The 20,326-nt window shown below is 36.4% G+C and overlaps 1 pseudogene; it reads left to right on the top strand.

Annotated features, from left to right (window-relative positions):
- The first annotated feature begins 12,576 nt into the window (after positions 1-12,576).
- Positions 12,577-19,565, top strand: LOC149544318 (S-adenosylmethionine synthase 2-like; annotated as a pseudogene).
- Positions 19,566-20,326: the final 761 nt, after the last annotated feature.

Here is a 20,326-nt window from a genome sequence, read left to right as displayed (position 1 = left end):
TTATCGACTTGGAAAAAGACAGAGAAAGAAAGGGGAAGGAGACAGCGAGGGTTGTGGAGATGTGAAGTTTTGTTCGGCCTGCAATTGGCATTCGAAATCAGTGTTCAGCTCCTACTTTTCAAGGTTTCTTGCCCCAAACAGAGGTAGTCGTCATTTTAACCATCATGTGTGTACATTTGAAATTTTGCTACTACCAGGCAACCTGTACAGTTTTGGTGTTGGTTGTATGTTTTTCCCTTAGTTTTATAGGAGAATCTGTAAGATTAAGCTTGTTTAGTTGTCAAGATTTTCTGTTCAAAACCTTAGACCTTACCTCTCTTCGCCTACCGTAAGAAACATAGGGTTCTTGACATGAGTAGCAATGTCAAATGTTTCTTTTTCTTTTTTAGAGTAGGAGAGCTGTCTTCATTCCCTTCAACCTGGATATAAAAAAACAACACATTTACTTTCTTAACTATATCAATTATCGTTTGGACTGTGGATACGTATTCCTGTAACTATAAACTTGTATTCAAAGTTAAAATTAACCGTAGCGTGTTAGGAGGCAGCCGAAATCAGTTCTGCAGACTGAGTCCTCCACAACGTTTTCTTACTGAATCTTGCTGCATTTTAAACATTCTTTATTCCTTAAAGACTAAACGTAGGCTTGTAAGCCTTAAGCAACTCAGGAAGAGCTCGTAGCCAGAGATTGCTTGGTGATAATTGTAATTGGATTCCTTAAAGCTATTCCCATCTGTTTTCTTGGATACCTATAACAATGAGCAGACCTTCTATTATTCTTCTTGCTTCAATGGCCCAAAAGGCATTGAAAACTAGAAAACTCCATTTAGTTGTTTAGGGTTATTACTCAAATATTGCAAACTGAATGTTGAACTGCTCCTTCTAACTGTCCAGTATGGTGGTTGATGTTAACTTCCAAAGCAAAACTCTTTCTACAATATTCTCGCCCACAGGTTAAAGATTTTGGGGAAGCTTAACAACTTCATGGTAGGGTGGTAAAGAAATCCTACAATATTCTCGCCCACAGGTTCTGGAGCTCATTTCAACTTGGTTTTCGTGGTTAGACAATCTAGTATCTGGTAACTAAAATCTGGTATTGGTAATCTGGTAACGAAATTATGGTTCTTTTTAAAATGAGGATTGATGTATATGTATTATTTTATTAAAGTTATTGATAGTTAATCAACTAATGTTGATTAGTCAATATTCAAAAGACTTTGACTCTCACTGAATTTTTCTGCATTTTATGGAGATTGTTGACGTGGCATTTATATTGCAGGGGCAGTCCTTACACTGTTCTATTATAACAAGATTTTATAATATGTTTGTTTATTTTATTAAAAAAAATTTAACAATTTAAGAATTTACCAAAAAAGCATTCACATATTGAATAAACTTTTATTTTAAAAAATTAACATATTAAAAACCAACACTCCATTATTTAGGATCTAAACTATTATTAAACTGAAAAGATACCCCAATAAAACTGATTAAAAAAAGTTCAAAAACAGGGATTATTTTGGATAAATAAGAAACTTGCTCATATATAGGACAATCTCCAAATAAGATACATTATTTAAAAAATAACCACTAGAAATAACAACTATTCATATTCAGATCTGAAAGTAAACTTTGTCTGATGTAATATGAAACTAAATCTAATCTAAGGTAGACCATGAAGCTCGCTTTCACAAATCTCATGAAACTCCCTTTCACAAATTTCATTCAACCTGTAAATAAAAACATAGACGATGAGTTCGCTGAAATTTGATTAGCTACAGATTTAATTTACAATTTTAAATATCACTATCTCTATGAATAAATAAAAATAACAAACTAAACACAGAAACCCAGTCCGCAAAGGATAATGTTGTTCTAGTACTCAGCTATGCTATATATTAACAGAAATGAGAGCTGTGTAGTCTACCGTTTCCTTTTGATCACCATCAGCCATGTCAGTTATGTCGTGATCTCTTATATCTTTTAACAATGCCTTTCTTGAGCATTTTGGACACTGCAATCAAGATAATATTAATTAAGGTCAGGAAAGAGATGAAAATAATCTCAACAGTTAAATATAAAAAAGTAATCTGATTTAAAATCAACTTACCTTAGATGAGCAATTTCCATCTGTCTTATTCTTAATATATTACGTTATGCATGGCTTTCCAAAGAAATGGCTGCAGGAAAGCGAACTGCAGATCAACAATATGAAACAATGTTCTAATATTTCTCTATAATAATAAGGTAATTATAATAAGGAATAAGGCTATGTCTTTCTTGATTGCATGTAAGAGTAATTACCAAAGGGTGTGGTCTCCGGATGGAGTGCAGGCTTCCTTGCAAAGAGAGCACTTCTTCCCTTCACAACTCCTACTAACGTCAATGTACTTCCTCTTTCTTGAAGCGGCTTCTGGAGCTTGTCCTGCATAAACTTGATCACATCTTCGCCTCTTTTCTGCACACCAATCGTGCAACGTGGCGAATGATGTAGACAAATCATGGAGCTCCTTTCTTGTTAGCTTAAGTTCCTCTTCTATCTTTTTTCTCATCTCCGAGACTTCCATATATTTCTGTTCGGCTGTAGCCAATCTCTCCTCCATATTCTTACGATAGTCATCGAATGATGCATGCTGCTACTCAGCTGTTCTCTTCAGATCTTTCTCTCCACATAAACCAAATATCTCACCACCTTCTTCTTGTGTTCTGTTTCTTTCCGCCATTGCTGCACAGAAGTAAAGAACTCAAGTTGTGTTGAAAGTGTTCGACGAAAAAGGTTGGAGGCGAAAGTAAATTTATAGGCACCGAGGGTTTGTGCTTTTCTTCTTCATCTTCTTCTGGCTTTTCTTCATTTTCATCATCTTCTTTCTTCGGTTCAGTCTGTTTATTTCCATCTCCTCCTCTCTCCATATACTCGGTGCCACCTCACGCTGTAATTGCTAGGTGGCCATTTTGTCATTCTCTGTCACAACCCATTCTTACTTACGGATGGAATTGATCTTTTTTTAATGCCACCCGACTTTCGTCAAAACCCATTTTCTTTCTATAAATTAACGAGCATAAATAAGGTAATAAAGAACATCGCTTATAACTTTTAATGGAACAGAATACAATATTTGTCAGATGATAATGAGGGACCACTTATTTTTGTAAAATTTCGTGCAGCTGTACCTGCGTAGATCGAGCGTGAGAAATAAGTAAAATTTCTGATAAATTTGGAGAGCACATTTTAAAAGCAACAAGGTTTCTGATAAATACCTTCGATTCAACGTTCAGGATGATGAATACCTCCGATTCAACGTTCAGGATTATGAGAGGAAGCGAAAGAATTGAAGTTTTCTTGTCAAATTTGATCTATTCTATGCCTCCTGTGTTGGCTACCAATTTGACTCCTGCTTTCCACAACTTGACCGCAGATGGAAGCTTGAACCTGATGTCTGGTGCCTTTGGCCACGAGTTTCATAAATCCTCCCTTTCATTTTTCGAAACATAATCTTTTCCAAAACAAGAGAAGTGATACAATTCCACAATAGGACTCCTCTTTGCAGACTTGGAAAATATGTAAAAATCAAAAGGACACACAGATAACACTCACCTAAAACTTATGCTACATCCACCTATACAGCGTTCAACCTTTCTATTATCTAGTAAAGACGTACACCAACATTCCAATACATGATCAGTAGCCATAATATCAACAGGGTACCCATTAGGTGTTGGGGAAAGGAAACAGCATCAAGTTGTGGGAGGATTGTTGGCTACAAGTTAGCCCCCTCATAAATACCAAGTTCTAACCTCTAAGAGATTCATCTATTAGGCAATATGGTACTCTAGTTCAGAACTACATTACTCTTGAGAACAAATAGAAAAGACTTTACAATCAGGACAATCTTGGAATGAGGCTATGTATGGAGCTTTAGGAGATGTTACAAAATTGACATATCCTCCTTTATCCCATTGGACAACTTTTTGATATGGAAACATACCACCTTTAGGGATTTCATGGTGATATCTAGTTATGCTTGTTTTCTTGAGGGTGTTGAAGCCTTGAGGGAATAGAAAAATGTTTGGCACCCCTCCAAGATCCTACCAAGGATAAATTTCTCTTGGTGGATGACTCTACATGGGGCAATCATCACCATTGATAATCTACAAAGGAGAGGATTCCAACTTGCTAACTACTATGTGTTATATTATAACACAACAGAATCCATTCAATCTATCCTCATACATTGTCACTTTTCTATTGAGGTTTGGAGAGAGATTTAATCTATGTGGCATATTTCTCTATGTGGGAGATTCACCAGTGCTTTAATGAGAAATTCTATTAGTTTCTTAATTGGGTTGGTCCCTCTAATCACCCATACCTCAAATCCTTATGGAGAGTCATCCCCCCTTATGCATTGTGGAAAATTTAGAACGAATGGACAAATCACATATTTTGGGAGAAGGGATTTTGTATCACAGTGGTGTCTCAACAAGTGATCAAGATATTGAAGGAATGTAGTGAGATCGTGCATTGGAACTCCTACCCCAACTACCAAACCCTCGAGGGACCAAGATATGAAATGGGCTGATTCTTGGCACTTAAGTTTTAAGGTGGAAAGATTCAACAACTCTAAAGCTATTGCTAGATGTAAAATAGTTTGGAACCCCTGCAGAAGATAAGTTGAAACCCAACTTCGATGGCTTGGCCATTGCTGGGAGGAGTGTGACTAAATGTGTTGTCCGAGTAAGGCAGTGGTTGCCTATGCTGGGAACTATGGAGGGGATCATATAATGAAGTGGAATCTTTGGCCCTACTATCTGGAATGAAGATAGCGAGAGCTAGAAGAATTAATAAACTAGCTATTTTTGGTACTCCTACCCAAATGATGATCTAAAATTGGACATAGCTCTAACATCAACTCCTCTTCTGTACCATCAACATGATACTCTATCAAGTCTGCAATGTTGAAAATAGGAGAAATGTGAATTCCATCTAGTAACTCCACCTCATATGCATTTCTTGAGTCATGTTTCTTTAGAATTTTGCAGGGGCCAAATTTCTTCATTTTCAACTTGTTGTAAGTACTGGCTAGAAATCTTTCTTTTCTTAAGTGTACCATGATTAGATCCCCTACTTGGAACTCCTTATGTCTTCTCCTTTGATCAACCCTGGCTTTATACTCTTGATTCATCTTGGTAATGTGTGCCTGAACCTCCTCATGTAGACTCTTGATATGTTCAACAAATTCTTCAGCTTCAGCACTTGTCCTCTCCCCTTGCTCTATCTTCCTCAATTCTGGTGCAGTCCTTGGGCTACTTCCATATACAATTTGGAATGGTGATCTACCAGTACTCCTGCTTATAGAGTTATTGTAAGCAAACTCCGCTTGTGGTAGAATCAAATCCCACCCCTTGGGCTTATCCCCAATTAAACATCTCAGCAAATTGCCCAGACTTCTGTTTACCACTTTTGTTTGGCCATCAGTCTGTGGCTGATGTGTGGAACTGAATTTCAAGTTTGTTCTCAACTTTTTCCACAATGTCCTCTAGAAATACCCCACAAATTTAGTATCTCTGTCAGAAACTATACTCCTTGGGAGAGCATGTAGTCTCACCACCTCTCTGAAAAACAAGTCTACAATATGGACAGGATCATGAGTTTTGTGGCATGGAATGAAATGTGCCATTTTGGAGAACCTATCAACCACTACAAATACTAAGTCATTACCCCTTTGTGTCCTCGACAATTCAAGAACAAAATCCATACTTATGTCCTCCCATGGCTTTGATTGAATAGGCAATGGCTGATATAGTCCAATATTGTGACTAAATCCCTTGGCAACTTGACAAATCTGAAAACTCTGTACAAACTTCACATCTTGTGAAATCTGAGGCCAAAAATAATGTTCTCTAAGAATGGCAATGGTCTTATCTAGACCAAAATGTCTTGCAATCCCTCCACTGTGTTTCTCTTTAATCAAATTTTCTCTCATGGAACTCCTTGGAATGCATAATTGGCTGCCCTTGAATAACATACCATCCCAAATCAAATAGTCTAACCACTTAGTTTTGTCTATAGCAACAGGCTCTTTACAAGCTTTCCACGCTTTAGCAAAATTAGGATCCTCAGGGTACAGATTCTTGAGTTCATCAAACTCAACTACTTCTACTTGCATTACTGTAAGCAACAACTATCTCCTACTTAGTGCATCTGCAACCCTATTAGATTTTTCACTTATGTACTTCGACACAAATGTATAGCTCTGCAAGAACTCTACCAACTTCATATGCCTCTGATTCAATTTACCTTGGCTATTTAGGTACTGTAATGCCTAATGATCAGTATACAAAACAAATTCCTTTGGCAATAAATAATGTCTCCATTTTTTTAAGGCCTAAACTATTGCATAGAACCCTTGATCATAAACAAAATACTTATTTTTTGCATCATTCAATTTTTCACTAAAATATGCAATAGGCTTACCTTCTTGGCTTAATACAGCTCCAATAGCAGTGCCACTAGCATCACACTCCACCTAGAACACCTTTCTAAAATCTGGAAGTACCAACACAGGTTGTTCTGTCACCTTCTTCTTCAGCAATTCAAAACTTCTCATAGCTGCCACAGTCCATTTGAGCTCTTTTCTATCTCCTCTTATTGTGTTAGTCAGGGGTGCACATATGCCACTGAAATTCTTAATGAACTTCCTGTAAAAACTAACCAGACCATGAAATGATCTTACCTCAGTAGTAAACCTTGGAGTAGGCCATTCCAAGATGGCTTTTACCTTCTTTGGATCCATTTTGAGACCTTCAGGTGATATAACAAACCCCGAGTAGACTAACTCCCTTTTTACGAAGATACACTTCTTCAAATTAATTAACAGTTTCTCTTCCCTCAACCTCTCAAGAACACTATGAATATGCAATAAATTTTCTTCCAAAGTCTTGCTGAAAATTAAAATATCATCCAAATAAAAGATAACAAATTTTCCCAAGAACTTCTTAAGTACCTCATTCATAAGCCGCATGAAGGTGCTTGGGGCATTTGTTAATCCAAAGGGCATGACTAACCACTCATAAAGACCCTTCTTGGTCTTGAAAGCTATTTTCCACTCATCTCCTTCTCGTATCCGTATCTAATGATAGCCACTCTTGAGATCTATCTTTGTGAAGTACTGAGCTCCACTCAAGCAATTCATAAGATCATCCATTCTTGGCAAAGGAAACCGATACTTGATGGTTATCCTATTTATAGCTCGAGAATCTTTACATATCCTCCACTCTACATCCTTCTTTGGTGCCAGTACTATAGGTACTACACATGGACTTAGGCTCTCCTGAATCAAGCCCTTCCTCAATAGCTCTTGAACCTGTCTATTTAGCTCCTCAGTTTCAGTAGGAGTCATCCTGTGAGTAGCCTTGTTAGGTAAACTAGCTCCTGGGATCAAATCTATCTGATGACTGATTTGCCTTACTAGTGGCAATCCTTCTAGAAAATTATCAGAGATGATATCTCCAAACTCACCTAGTAAATCTGAAACTTCAAGTGGTATTTCACTACTACCTTCTTTATCTTTCCTAGGAATTAAAGCATAGCACATACACTGATGTTTCATTACATCTAAAAACTTCCTTCCATAAACAAGAAAAATCCTAGTACTGCTACATACCTTTTCACCTTCCTTTTTCATGGGCTTTAGTTTGTGGTGAACTCCATCCTTTGTTAAAGAGTATGTGTTTGCATGACCATCATGCACTGGATGCCTATCAAACTACCACCATCTACCCAACAATAGATGGAAAACATCCATTGGAATAACATCACATAGAACTTCATCATGGTAACTCCCAATTTTGAATTTCACTAAACATTGTTCACTTACCAGGACCTTATGATCATCTTTCACCCAAGCAATCTGATAGGGCTGGGGGTGTTTCTCCCTTTTGAGCTTCATCTTAGAGACCATCTCCTCTAATACTAAGTTATCAGTGCTACCACCATCAATGATCACATCACAACATTTATCCTCACACTTGTACCTAGTACGAAATAAACTCCTCCTTTGTCCTGGTTCAATCTCCCCACTTAGTAGGACCCTTTCATTTACTAAAGTCTCTCCTCTTTCTGCATCCTTTGAATGTGATGATTGTGCATACTCATCCACATGAGCAACCATAGCTTGACCCTCAGCTCTCCTATCTGTCCTTCCTTGTTGTTAAGGGCATTCAAAGGCACGATCACCTTCTTCATTGCAATGGAAATAGGTACCATGAAAGCCTCCTCTTCCTTTTCCATGTCCTCTACCTCTTCCTCTCTGATTTTCAAAGTCTTGATCACGCGAGCAGTTGAAACCCTTGTTCCTCTGGTTCCTGCTAGTACCCACATCTTCATTTTTCTTTTGGGTTTCATTTCGGCCTCAAGATAACCTCCCACTACCCCTTCCTCCTTGACCACACCCTCTTTGTCTCCCTTCAAACCTCTTATTTAGCTTCTCTTCAACTCGTAGGGAAAACTTGTATGCCTCTTCAATGCTAGTCATTCTTACCAGACTTAATTCCTCCTGGATGCTAGGTCGCAACCCACTGATATAATGAGCAACCTTCTCCTTATTTACTTCTGCATGCCCTGCTCTAATCAAGAGTCTGTAAAACTCCTCCATAAATTCTTGGATTGATTTTCCTACTTGCTTTAACCCATGCATCTTTTTGAACAAATCAAGCTCATAATCAACAGGAATGAATTGCTTCTTCAATTTGTCTATCATACGATCCCACCTTTTGATCTTCTTTTTTCCTCTTCTATTTGTTCCAATTGAACCTCTTGCCATGAAATTTTGGCATGACCTTTTATTTTGGCCTTTGCAAACTTAACCATGTCTAGATCCCTGATATCCTCATACTCAAAGTACTCTTCCAATGCATTAATCCAATCGATCAACCCATTTGGTTTCAAATTTCCTGAAAATACACCCACATCAATTGTAGGTCTTTTCCCAAACATAGTAATGGCCCTAAAAAGCGTTTCCTCTGCATGATTCATAACTTTCCCATCAAATTTCCCTTTTGGTCTAATGTCTTATTCTTCATTGTCATCCTCACTTTTGTCACCTGCAGCAACATTTGTTCCCCTACGGAGCTCCTCTTGCAATGCTTGGACCTGCCTTTGGAGGGCTCTAACCTCCTCAGGATTAATAGCTCTGGCCCTTCTACCATGCTCTCTTCATGGAGGTATCTTCTGAACTTAAACACACAACCACACAGTCCTGATGTAAACTGCCTCACAGTCGGTACTCTGTCTATACACTTAGGAAAACCAGCTCTGATACCACTTGATAGGGACACAACCCAAGCATAGAATGGACACAACAGGAAAGAGAAATTTTATTAACTTTGTAAATAAGCTAATACATTTAATACAAAGAAAATAGACTTCAAAACATGCCCTATGGGCTTACAATAGCATAAATCTGGAGATAATTTCTCCTTTCAGTAGCTCCTCTCAAACTCCACTCCGAACTTCCTTTTACAATGCCAGAAATATTCTTAAATACACCCTGGAGGGTTAATGATTAGGAATACATTCTAGAAAGTGCTAGTAGGCATCCACCGACCAAGTAGAAGGCTCTGGAAGCTGCGTTAGAAGTTGGTGCAAATCTAGAAGAATCCAAAAACAGTAATCAAACTTTCGAAAGGCATAACTCTTGAACCATAGCTCCAATTGACAAACCATTTAAATTTTTAGAAAGCTCTCGAAGCGCTCTATAGCCCTATGGCTAGCTTTGCTCATCCCCCATTTTTTGGCCCTGTTCAAGGTCATTTAATGCCCCTAACCTGACTTTAAAGCATTCTTAGGAGGTCTCCAAAAATTGAAAAACTGCAATAACTTTCAAACTATGGGGCATTTTGACCTGATTCTTTTTCTAGAATGCTCTAAATTACAATTACATTCATTTGACCAATTTACACCTTCTAGTTCACCAAAATGATGGTTCAATTACATACTCTTATTTTTCTAGCATTTACATGTATCACAAGGTGTTCAAATACTCTATCCTAGAACACTGATAGTGGAACTATGAGAGTTGGAACCTTTATTTGACCGAAATGGGTATCCAGAAATGAAAACAAATGAAATAGAAACTAAGTCTAGGTACATTTTTTTGGGCAACACAGGATTGCCCTTACACCACTAGATGCTCCTGCATCAGATGTGGATCCAGGTGGGTGAGAAAACCCAAGGGTTGAAAACCATAAAATTATGAATATTTGGAAAGATTTTGTGTTTACTTTCACTTGGGGTTCCCTTAAAATGAGAATTAATTAATACGGTGAGAGAAAGATCTAGATGAATTTAGTCAAAATGATAAAACCACCAAAGATGGAAGTTGTGAATAATAATAATTGCAATTCCCTTATACCTCACTTAATGTGCAATTGGCAATGGTTAACTTCTATAGGAAAGGTACCATTCACATGTGCTCAAACCAGAGGGGGATTGGAAAATGTGAAGCCTTGTGATTTTATGATGAGAATTGATTTCTTTCTTAGGCTCATTGCTAGCATTATATCTAAAAATAGCCCCAACTTTTGAGTTTTTTCCTACAACAAGGGAATGTTAGTGCAAATTAAGGATTTAATGATTGAACTCAGTGAAGATATGTGTGTCAATGACTACCTTGAACTGGATAAGATTGAAGACTATATCAAGGATAGTCAAGTGGTGTGGGTTTATCTATGGGAAGGTGGTTTTTTGTTGTTCATGGAAGACATGGAACAGTATAATGAGCATGTTTCTCTACAATTTATCAACACTTGGAATAGCAAGAAGGTAAACATTAATGAGGGTGTATTAAAAATTATGGAGGAGCTCATCATAGTGGTTGGTGAGTTGTCTCTCGAGGGAAAGAGTTGGTGTAAATAGGTCAAGTTTTTTGAAGGAAGGAGCTTGAGGAAATTCTTCTTCCCTAAAGAGGATCATATTTGCATGAGTGGAGGTTTTTTGAGAGAGGACATATCCAAACTTTGGGACATTGTGTGCTATGCCATTATGCGCTACATAACTCTCGAAAATTAGTTTTAGGTGGTGGGTATGTGCAGGATCATGGTGTACCAAACTATGGCCTTAAGTGGCAGTGAAAAACCAACAAATCAGGGTTATGTCAACTTGACACATAATTTTAAAGTGGTTCTGGACTTTATATCAAAAAGTTGAAAGAAAATAATCTGTAGGAAATTAAATCTAGTTTCTAAACTACAAGGCCTTATCTGGAGAAAAAATTATTTGATTGGTCAAAAGTTTGGATTTTAATGCAGCACTACAAAAATTTTAGGGCGAAAATAAAAAGTAGGTGTATGTCTGACCACCTTAATCATAATCAAATGATAATATTTTAAAATATAATTTTAGATATAAAAAGTAGACTCATGCCTGGATGTGATGCATATTTTTGGCAATTTTTATTCCAAATAAATAATTAATTATGAATTTTCTACTATACTATTTTCAGAATTAAAAAACTCTCGTGTTTGACCACCTTAACTAGTTCAAAAAAAATCAAAATAAAGTTTTTTTTTTTTTTTTTTCTTATACTAGTCAAAGTATAGAATGTGACACATCTTTTGGATTTCACAAATCTTATACAGTTTGAAAGTTATAGCTATTTTTCAACTAGTATGTCAATCAACACTTTGTAGCTAACTCCATTAGAAAATAAGTAATAATTACTTACTGAACTCGTAATTTGACAAAACTTATATTTATGAAAAGCTAAGAACATTCTTAAGAAACCCTTTTCATTACATCAAATTTTAGTTAAAAGAAAGTCGTCAGCTACATGCTTGAAGTAAAAAACACATAAGAACATGCCAAAAACACATGTTCGAGATGTTTTAAAGATGACCATATAAGGTTGGTATTGAAAGATATAGTAGGAATTATAAAGGTATTAATTGTTTTCATTTAGTATCAGGATGGGTGGGAAAAAAGTGGGAATAGATTTTGAAATTCTTTGAGGCATTTCAGAACTACATATTTTTCAGATCGCCACTTTTTGGCACACCATGATCCTTCACATACCCTGGTATATTATTACCACTTTCCTATTCTAAACCAATTTAGTAACTAGGACCTAATTTCCTTCTTGCACCTTATATTATATTTGATGGATTATAATGTGTTTAATTTAGGGACAAGAGGGAGGAAGGACGACTGTGCACCATGCCTTCATGTCTAAACTTTAAAAGTTCCATGTTGTCTTCAACCTGCCTCTTCTTGTTAACCCTCTTGCCACTATTACTCCCCAAAGTCTCCACAAACCCTAGTTTAGCCTGAAAAGAGGTGGCGAAAAAACCCTTGAGTAATAGGCAAAACATCAACATTATTGACTCTAATATTGTTACTAGGCGGAGTAATAAAGATGTGAGGAGGTCTAGAAAAGATAACTCATGGCAAATCAGTTTAGTAGTTTCCATAACTCGTCTTTAATTTAAATATTTTTTGTATTTTTTAATATTGAACAAAGCTGAATGGTTACAATGTAAGAAGCAATCCGAGATAGGACTGCACAGAAAGGAAAAGAATAAAAAATGTACAGCAAAGTTAAATCATTAAATTTACCAGTAGCTGATCCAACCAGCTCACCAGACATAACAGCAAATACAGATAAGCTTGAAATTTACAGATATTTTGTATTCTCTATCACATCTAATCCCATGATTGCAATAAAGCTACAGGCTACAAGATAGCAAAGAGGATATCACATCTGATCTCATGATTGCAATAAAACTACATAGGATACAAGGTAGCAAAGAGGATATACGACCAGCTGATCCAACTAGCTCAGTAGACATGGCTGCAAATACATATTAGGATTGAAATTTAGAAATAATTTGTTGTTGTCTCGCAACTTAAATTTATATATCGGAACTATCAACTTATGAGTTGACAACTAATTGGAGTAAAGCTTTTCTAACTTACTTGTAATGTTCTAAAGTCATTTTACTCTGCTCTTTTCGGAATATATAAATAATAACTAGCTCGTGCCTTATTTTTGAAATAAAATTTGAGGACAGTTTCTATGTTCTCGTACTCAAGTTCCACATAATCCTCTGTACCATAAAAGGTAACCAATAATTAACAGAACAAAACATCTTTCAACTTTCAAGATAGAACACCTAGCAGAAATTTAATTGTATGCTATGCTCTCTCCCTAATCAAACTCTCGTATTTCCAATAGAACAGTTCCCATACCAGGAGACGAATCTTCGTCGTGAAAGTTCCAACTCTCTATTGAATGGAAACGCGTACACTGCACTGCAAACTGTAAACGGGTAAGCACACTACAACATGGAGGGGGTATAAAGACATTTGTTACGACAATTCCTTAATCAATTGTCTCTATCTGAGACAATACAAAAGTTATGTATCGTCTCACATCTTGTCTTTAACCGAGTGTCTTAAAAATTGTCGTAAAGTATTGTCTCTATAAGACAATATGAATGAAAAGTAATTTCGTCTCTATAGAGACAATTTACTTCAATCCCAACTATTGTCTCCAAAGGGACAATACATATTTACATCCGACTATTGTCTCTAAGAGACATTATTAAACGAATCTATTAAAAATATTTTTTTCTTACAATCTCTACATCTATTGTTTAATAATAGAAATATTAACTATAATTATTTTCAATAGTTCTTACAAGATAGTCAACAATGTACCATAACAAACTTAATTCACAAGAAAAATTCGTATTAATTTATTTATTTCCAATGCTTTTCTTACAAAATGATGTGGAGTTGCTCCACCACAACCAATAAAGTACATCATGGATATTAAATATCCACCGCAATGACTTCCCTTAACTCTATAGCCTCATAGTGAAGTGCCTAAACTAACCCAAACACCTTCATATTACACGACCAACAAGTTTAATGGTGTAGTACAAAAGATCCTTGCTGTAAATACACATTTTTATGAAGCAAATGATAAGGAGATTTCTTCTTTAGATTTCTGGAGTGATATGTCACTCTTTTTATAAGCTCATGAGATCTAAAAATTCCTGCACTTTTACTGTAATCTAATTGGCACGGTCCCTAATGACATGAATGTCCATCTCAGTGAGGTCTATGGCCTGCAAGTCATAGTGAACACCATCAAGCTCCCTTCTAAGTCTGTCTTTGGAGGTAGTATAAAACATCTTTTCCCAAATATAGGATGCAGCTGGAGACCTAATGATATCATTAAAACATTCATCACGTTTAGATGTTGGAAGATAGACATTAATGTGCAATGTGTATAGTTTAATTGATAACAACAAACAAAGTAGATATACAACAGAGTAAAAAGCTGTGATTAAAGCCATGGTGCAATCTCAAATGTTTCCTAACTTAATGAAATTTGATTAGAGGGGAAAATATTCCCATCCATTTGAGCAGAAATTTTAACACCATATACTTCAATACTCAACTTAATTTGGATATTGAAAATTATTGTTTCAAATACCAAATGGTGCACCATATTTATGTATGAATCACATAGACATAAGCAAAATGAATGAAATGCAACAGAACTGACCCGGCAATGAAGAATATCTTTCTCTTCTGGCAGTTGTGGTAATGTGCCCCATGGTTATTATTCTTATTCCATACTATCCTTATGTAGGTAAAATGAAGGGAAAATCCTGTAGCTTTAAATTGTTCATCTTCACAACAAATGCTCCAACTTTTATTATAACATACCCATCCAATTTCAAGTATGTGGATGCACACTACCTGCCATTCCATAATAAAAAAATGCACTAATATTCAAAGCCAGTAGTATGTCAATGAGTGGGATGAATATACATTGTGTTTTACTTACCTTGCAAGCAATAGTTGCCTAACTTTGATGGTTGCTTATGCATTCCATTAGACCTGAAAAAATAACTATAAAAGAAACTCATCAGATTGTAGTCACTTATAATATTTAGCCTTGTAGAACAACAAAATACAAACAATTGTAGAATGCATTAGTTGATTTAACACCGATGGAGGGAGATTTTTCATCAAAACAGAGGCTCGTGGAATTCTTGCATTTTCATAATCTTCAAAGGCACTCCTGATCATATCTAAGATTTCAGAAAATAAATCCAAAATGTTTACTTTATTATGTAATTAGCATACTTAAACCATGTCAGTTTACCTCCTACATGACTTATGAGATGTGCAATGATTAGAAGTTTAATAGGATTGTGCATATCATGTGTGGATTCAAGATGTTGTTTGTAAGACAACAGACAGGCATATTTAAAACAGACAACTTTAATATATGCATGTTTCCATATTTAATCATATATAATGATTAAAAAGATATTGTTGCTCTTATTGGTCTCCTTGAACTTAACTGAATATTTTGTGCATCTGGTCTTATTTTGAATAATTTATTGTGCTCCATTCTTAATTTTAACTAACCTTCATATCTGAGCATTATCAACAGTATTGCTCCATATGTAGATGATCGTACTAATCATAGCAAAGATGGATTATTATGGTGATTTACACTAAGTTCAAGATGTACAGTTCAGATCGATGGGCAGTTACCTAATCAGAATCAAAGTTAAAAACATAGTGAGAAACCTAGATATGGGCTCAGTACACACCAGCTGTCCACGATGTTGATCTGGATGCTGATAACTGCAAGGTGCAAATGAACATTAAGTAGTAGAGCCCTGAGAGCCCTGATATTACCCAGGGTGTGCACAAACATCTTACCAAGAGGCCCAAGGAAAGTGGAGCTTGTGACTAGGGTCACATGTTTGGCTATGCAACTGATCAAATGCCCAAGCTCATGCCTCTCACTCATATCTTGGCCACCAAGTTGAGTGCCAAGCTGACAGAGGTCAAACAGTACGGTACTTACCCTTGGTTGACGCATGATGGTAAGACCCAGGTCACCATGGAGTACATAAAGAAAGGAGGTGTCATGGTTCTTGAATGTTGAGCACACCATTCTTATCTCCACTCAGCATGACAAAACTGTCACCAATGACTAGATTGTGGTAGATCTCAAGGAGCATGTCATTAAACCAGTGATCCCAGATAAGTACCTAGATGAGAACACTATCTTCCACTTGAATCCATCAGGAAAGTTTCTGATAGAACCCCATTCAGTGATAGATATGGAGGTTGGGGAGCTCATGGAGGAGGGGCATTCTTGGGAAATGATCTAACCAAGGTGGATTTTAGTGGAGCATATATAATCAGACAGGCTGGCAAAATTTTTGTGGCCACTGGGCTTGCAAGACGATGCATCATGCAAGTTTTATATGGCATTGTGGTGTCACAGACTATATTTGTGGACACACAGAGAACTGGAAAGATCCATAACAAGGAAATCCTCATCGTACTTGAGGAGACCATTGATTTCAGGCCTGACGTGATTGCAATCAACTTCGATTTGAAGAGGGGAAGAGATTAGAGGTTCCAAAAGATTTCTGCCTATGGCCAATTTGGAAGAGATGACCAGGATTTCAATTGGGAAATTGTAATGGCCCTCAAGGGTGATGGAGCCCAAATTTTTTGCCTCTATTTGAGAGATAATATTGGAGACTTGATGAAGTATTAAGGATGTCAAGGGCATTCATGATATTGTTGATCTTCATCATTGATGTCAACAGTAAGACGGCAAAGCATATTGATGAATTTATATAAAAAAATATGATTGTGTACTTAATGTATTACATAGATACCAATAACTTCACGATCACATCCTAGTCAGTTGTATCTCAAGATTGAGGGAGTAATTTAATCTACATGCATATCAGAGAATGAAACTGGAAACTCAGAAATAGGAAAGTTTATATGCTTTACCTCATACTCTGCCCTCATACTCTACTGTGAGTGGACATGGAGTTTGTGACTACTTTTTTCTGTGTAAGTACATGAAAATAAGAGGCTTCAAAAGATAATAGGTATATTATTATCAGGCATCATGTGGAACAGTGATTTGAAAGATTTGAATAAAAACTAAGGAACAATGGTTGAAAATATATACAATATCAGAAAAACATAAATAGAAATTAATGGTAAGTAATAGTTTGTTTAAAGATTTAATACAGAGGCCCATCTATTGTGACTTGTGAGCAATCATCAAAGTAATGATATGCAGTGACGATGAAAAGATGCTATGAAGTTTAATTAATGACAGAATAAAGAATGTACCAATGACAAATCCTATGATATGGAGGCATCAAAGATAATAATACTCGTGAGGAACAATTCTAGCAGCCTGATGTCCTTTGTTTTTTCTCCAACATTAAGGTCACAACGCATGCTCTACAAATGAATAAAAATTATATACAGAAGTTGGGTATATTTCTATTGAAGGTGGTGAATGGGATATCTCAGAGCATCTCATTCAATGATTTAAGCTACTCTAACCACCTCTCTGTCATATTCCAAATTCAAAGATAAGACATGATCATATAATATGAGATTGAAAGGAAGAAATTTTGATAGAGAAGGTATGATATCAATCGGGAACAAGGATGGGAGATTATGTGTGAAGTGGGTAATTAAAGATATGTCTAAAAGTTTCACAACCCATGTTATATAAATTGTGTGCCAAGATAAATCAAATGTGGCATGTATATGTAGGGAATGGGTGGTCATAGGTTGATAAACTTGAATTTGATACATGAACGCTTCATGCATTCACAGTGTCACTAGAGGAAAAAAAAACTGGGCTTCTTCAAGAAGTTTAAACAAATCTGATTATTGTCTTCCTATACAATATAAGACCACATGACTGGCACCAATATGATATTTTCATGATTTTTCTGTAAGGAAACAAAATTTTATAGTTGGCAGATAGTACTGTCATCCAAATTAGGTGGCCTCAACTTTATGGGTTCATCAAAATCCTCCCATCCCCTAATTGGTTGAACTCAGTCAATTTCAGGTAAGGGTGTTTGAAGATTTCAACTCCTTCCTAGATTGCATCTTCTAGTGGTAGTCCCTTACACTTGATTAAGTATTTAGGAATAGCTTTACTATGCTTTCTCTTTACCCTTACATCCAAAACGGATTCAACTATCAATTTTCCTTCAGAAACTAGTGAAGGGAGTTCGTTGGATAGGCTGATCTATTGTGAAAGAGATTTTTTTAAGTGTGAAACATGGAAAATATAGTGATTGCTGTTGTCGGGAAGTAATTCTAGTTCATAAGAAACTTGTACCACTTTTTTAATCACTTGGTAAGTGCAATAGGAATATGGTGTAAGCCTCTCTTTTGCACTTCCCTGCATAGATAATTGTCTAAAAGCTGCAACTTTAGAAGCACCAAATTGTCCTCTTAAATGCTTTCTCTGTCTGATGTCCATCTGCATACAAGTTCTACCCACTTTGGGCTTGTTGGAAGTTCTCTTAATTGGATTCCTGAATATTTTTTATTTGGTGAGTCAAATCTTGAGCACTAGGTACTCTACTATCAATCAGATCTGTTCTACAAAAGAAGTTGCATCATAGCCATACAATGCTTAAAGTGGAAGATTCTAACTGATGGATGGTAAGTTGTACTGCAGCAGTACTGCCCAAAAAATGGCTTGTTCTCAAGCCATTACACATGACAACTCTACAGTGACTCCAAATACAGCAGCCAATACCCGGATTCCAAATTAATCTAGAATCTCAGTATGTCTTCCCTTGTACGTCTCTTTTAAACTTTAATTGTTGTACTCTAATTTAAACATCACCATATATCCAATTGTGAAACAATGCATCATGATCCCAATAATGAGAGATTTGGCTGAATGGCCTGCTGTAATCATTCTCAAATCAATGATGAGAGATTTGGCTGAATGTTTTTTTATTCATCCTCCTAACATGGTCAATGACAGACAAATGAAACTGGGACATTTGGTTTTTGAGTGTGGGGTTCCAGCAGAGGGTATTGATTTTGTCCTGATCCATCTTCTCTTGCACAAAAGTGTTCAAGAAATAAACCCCCACAAAAAGTCCCTTGTTCCCACGATGATCAGAACAAGTCTTGTCAACTTATCACTACAAATTCCAGGGATATTGATCCTGAGGGTCTTTTACATCATGTCAAATTGGGTAATGGTGATTCTCAGGACATGAATGTTATCAATAACCATCAGGAGAATTTGAACGTTATCAATAACCAACAGGAGGTTATGAATGTTGTAAATTACCATCTGAGGGGGGCAGAGGAGGATTTGCAGCTTCAAAATCCCCTAGAAGTCCAGTTTCAACTGTTGCACCCAGATTTGAGTGTTCAACTTAAATCATGCAAGGGGCTTCATTTTTAGGTCAAGGATTCTGTTATGAGTTCTTCACCCTCTGACGAGAGTAGGTCAGTCAAAGGACTTGCCAAGGTTGGGGCAGATTTGGAGATTCCCACTTTTGTTTCTGGGAAAGAAAATTTTTTTCCCATGGAGGTTCAAGCAGTACCTGAGGGAGTAGTGCAACCTACATTTACCATAGAGGGTACTCTTTCGAAGGTAGAGTGCAGCTGTATGTTGAAATCACAACTTGCCCCTGCTTCTCATATGGTCTCCGCTTTTCAAAAGGTTTAGTAACTTCAACACCCAATGTGTCTGTTGGATCACAACTATCGTACCCATTTTAATGTGAGTACAGAGCAGAGTCTTATCCAGTCGAGTTTTGTAGCTGCAGATTTTCTACTCAGAGATTTGATTCCTCCCTTGGGTTTTCTAATCATTTACCCTCAGAATGGCTCAGAGGTTGTGTTGAAAGAGCGAGATCTAAACAAATGCTGATATGACAATACAGGGTTCGCCATGTGTAAGCAAGCATCCCAGTCTTCTTCGTCCTCTTGATGATCTAAATGACAGTCTCATTATGACATTGTACTTTATGTTGTTTTGACTGTGCTTGGAAACATTCCTACTGTTGTAATGTTTTCTTCTATCTAATAATAGTACGGGTGTATGGACCTTTTACGAAAATATATATATATACATTGAAAAGCTGATCCCAATTAATAGTCTGTAAATTATGATAATCCAGTTACTGGCAATGCTAAAGATACCATAATTAGGTTGGTCATGCCCATTGATTGTTTGATAAACGCTTTCATGTTAATATTTTGTCCATATCAACGATAAATACACACATCAAGTTAACATTACATAAATATATTATATATTGTAGGGAACTGATAGATGTAACTAAATCTAGACAATCAAATTCAGAATCAGTAATATACATATCTAGTAAAATGATGCCATCTCTAAGTTAAGATTATGTTAGCGGAAAGAAAATTAATGATGAAGTTACCTACAAACAGTAAGTAATGATCTCTTGTCAAGTGAAG

This window comes from Cupressus sempervirens, chromosome 8 (genome assembly GCF_028749045.1).
Source record: "Cupressus sempervirens isolate cs-2001-9-10 chromosome 8, ASM2874904v1, whole genome shotgun sequence".
Lineage (NCBI taxonomy): Eukaryota > Viridiplantae > Streptophyta > Pinopsida > Cupressales > Cupressaceae > Cupressus > Cupressus sempervirens.
This window is presented reverse-complemented; position numbering and strand designations above follow the sequence as displayed.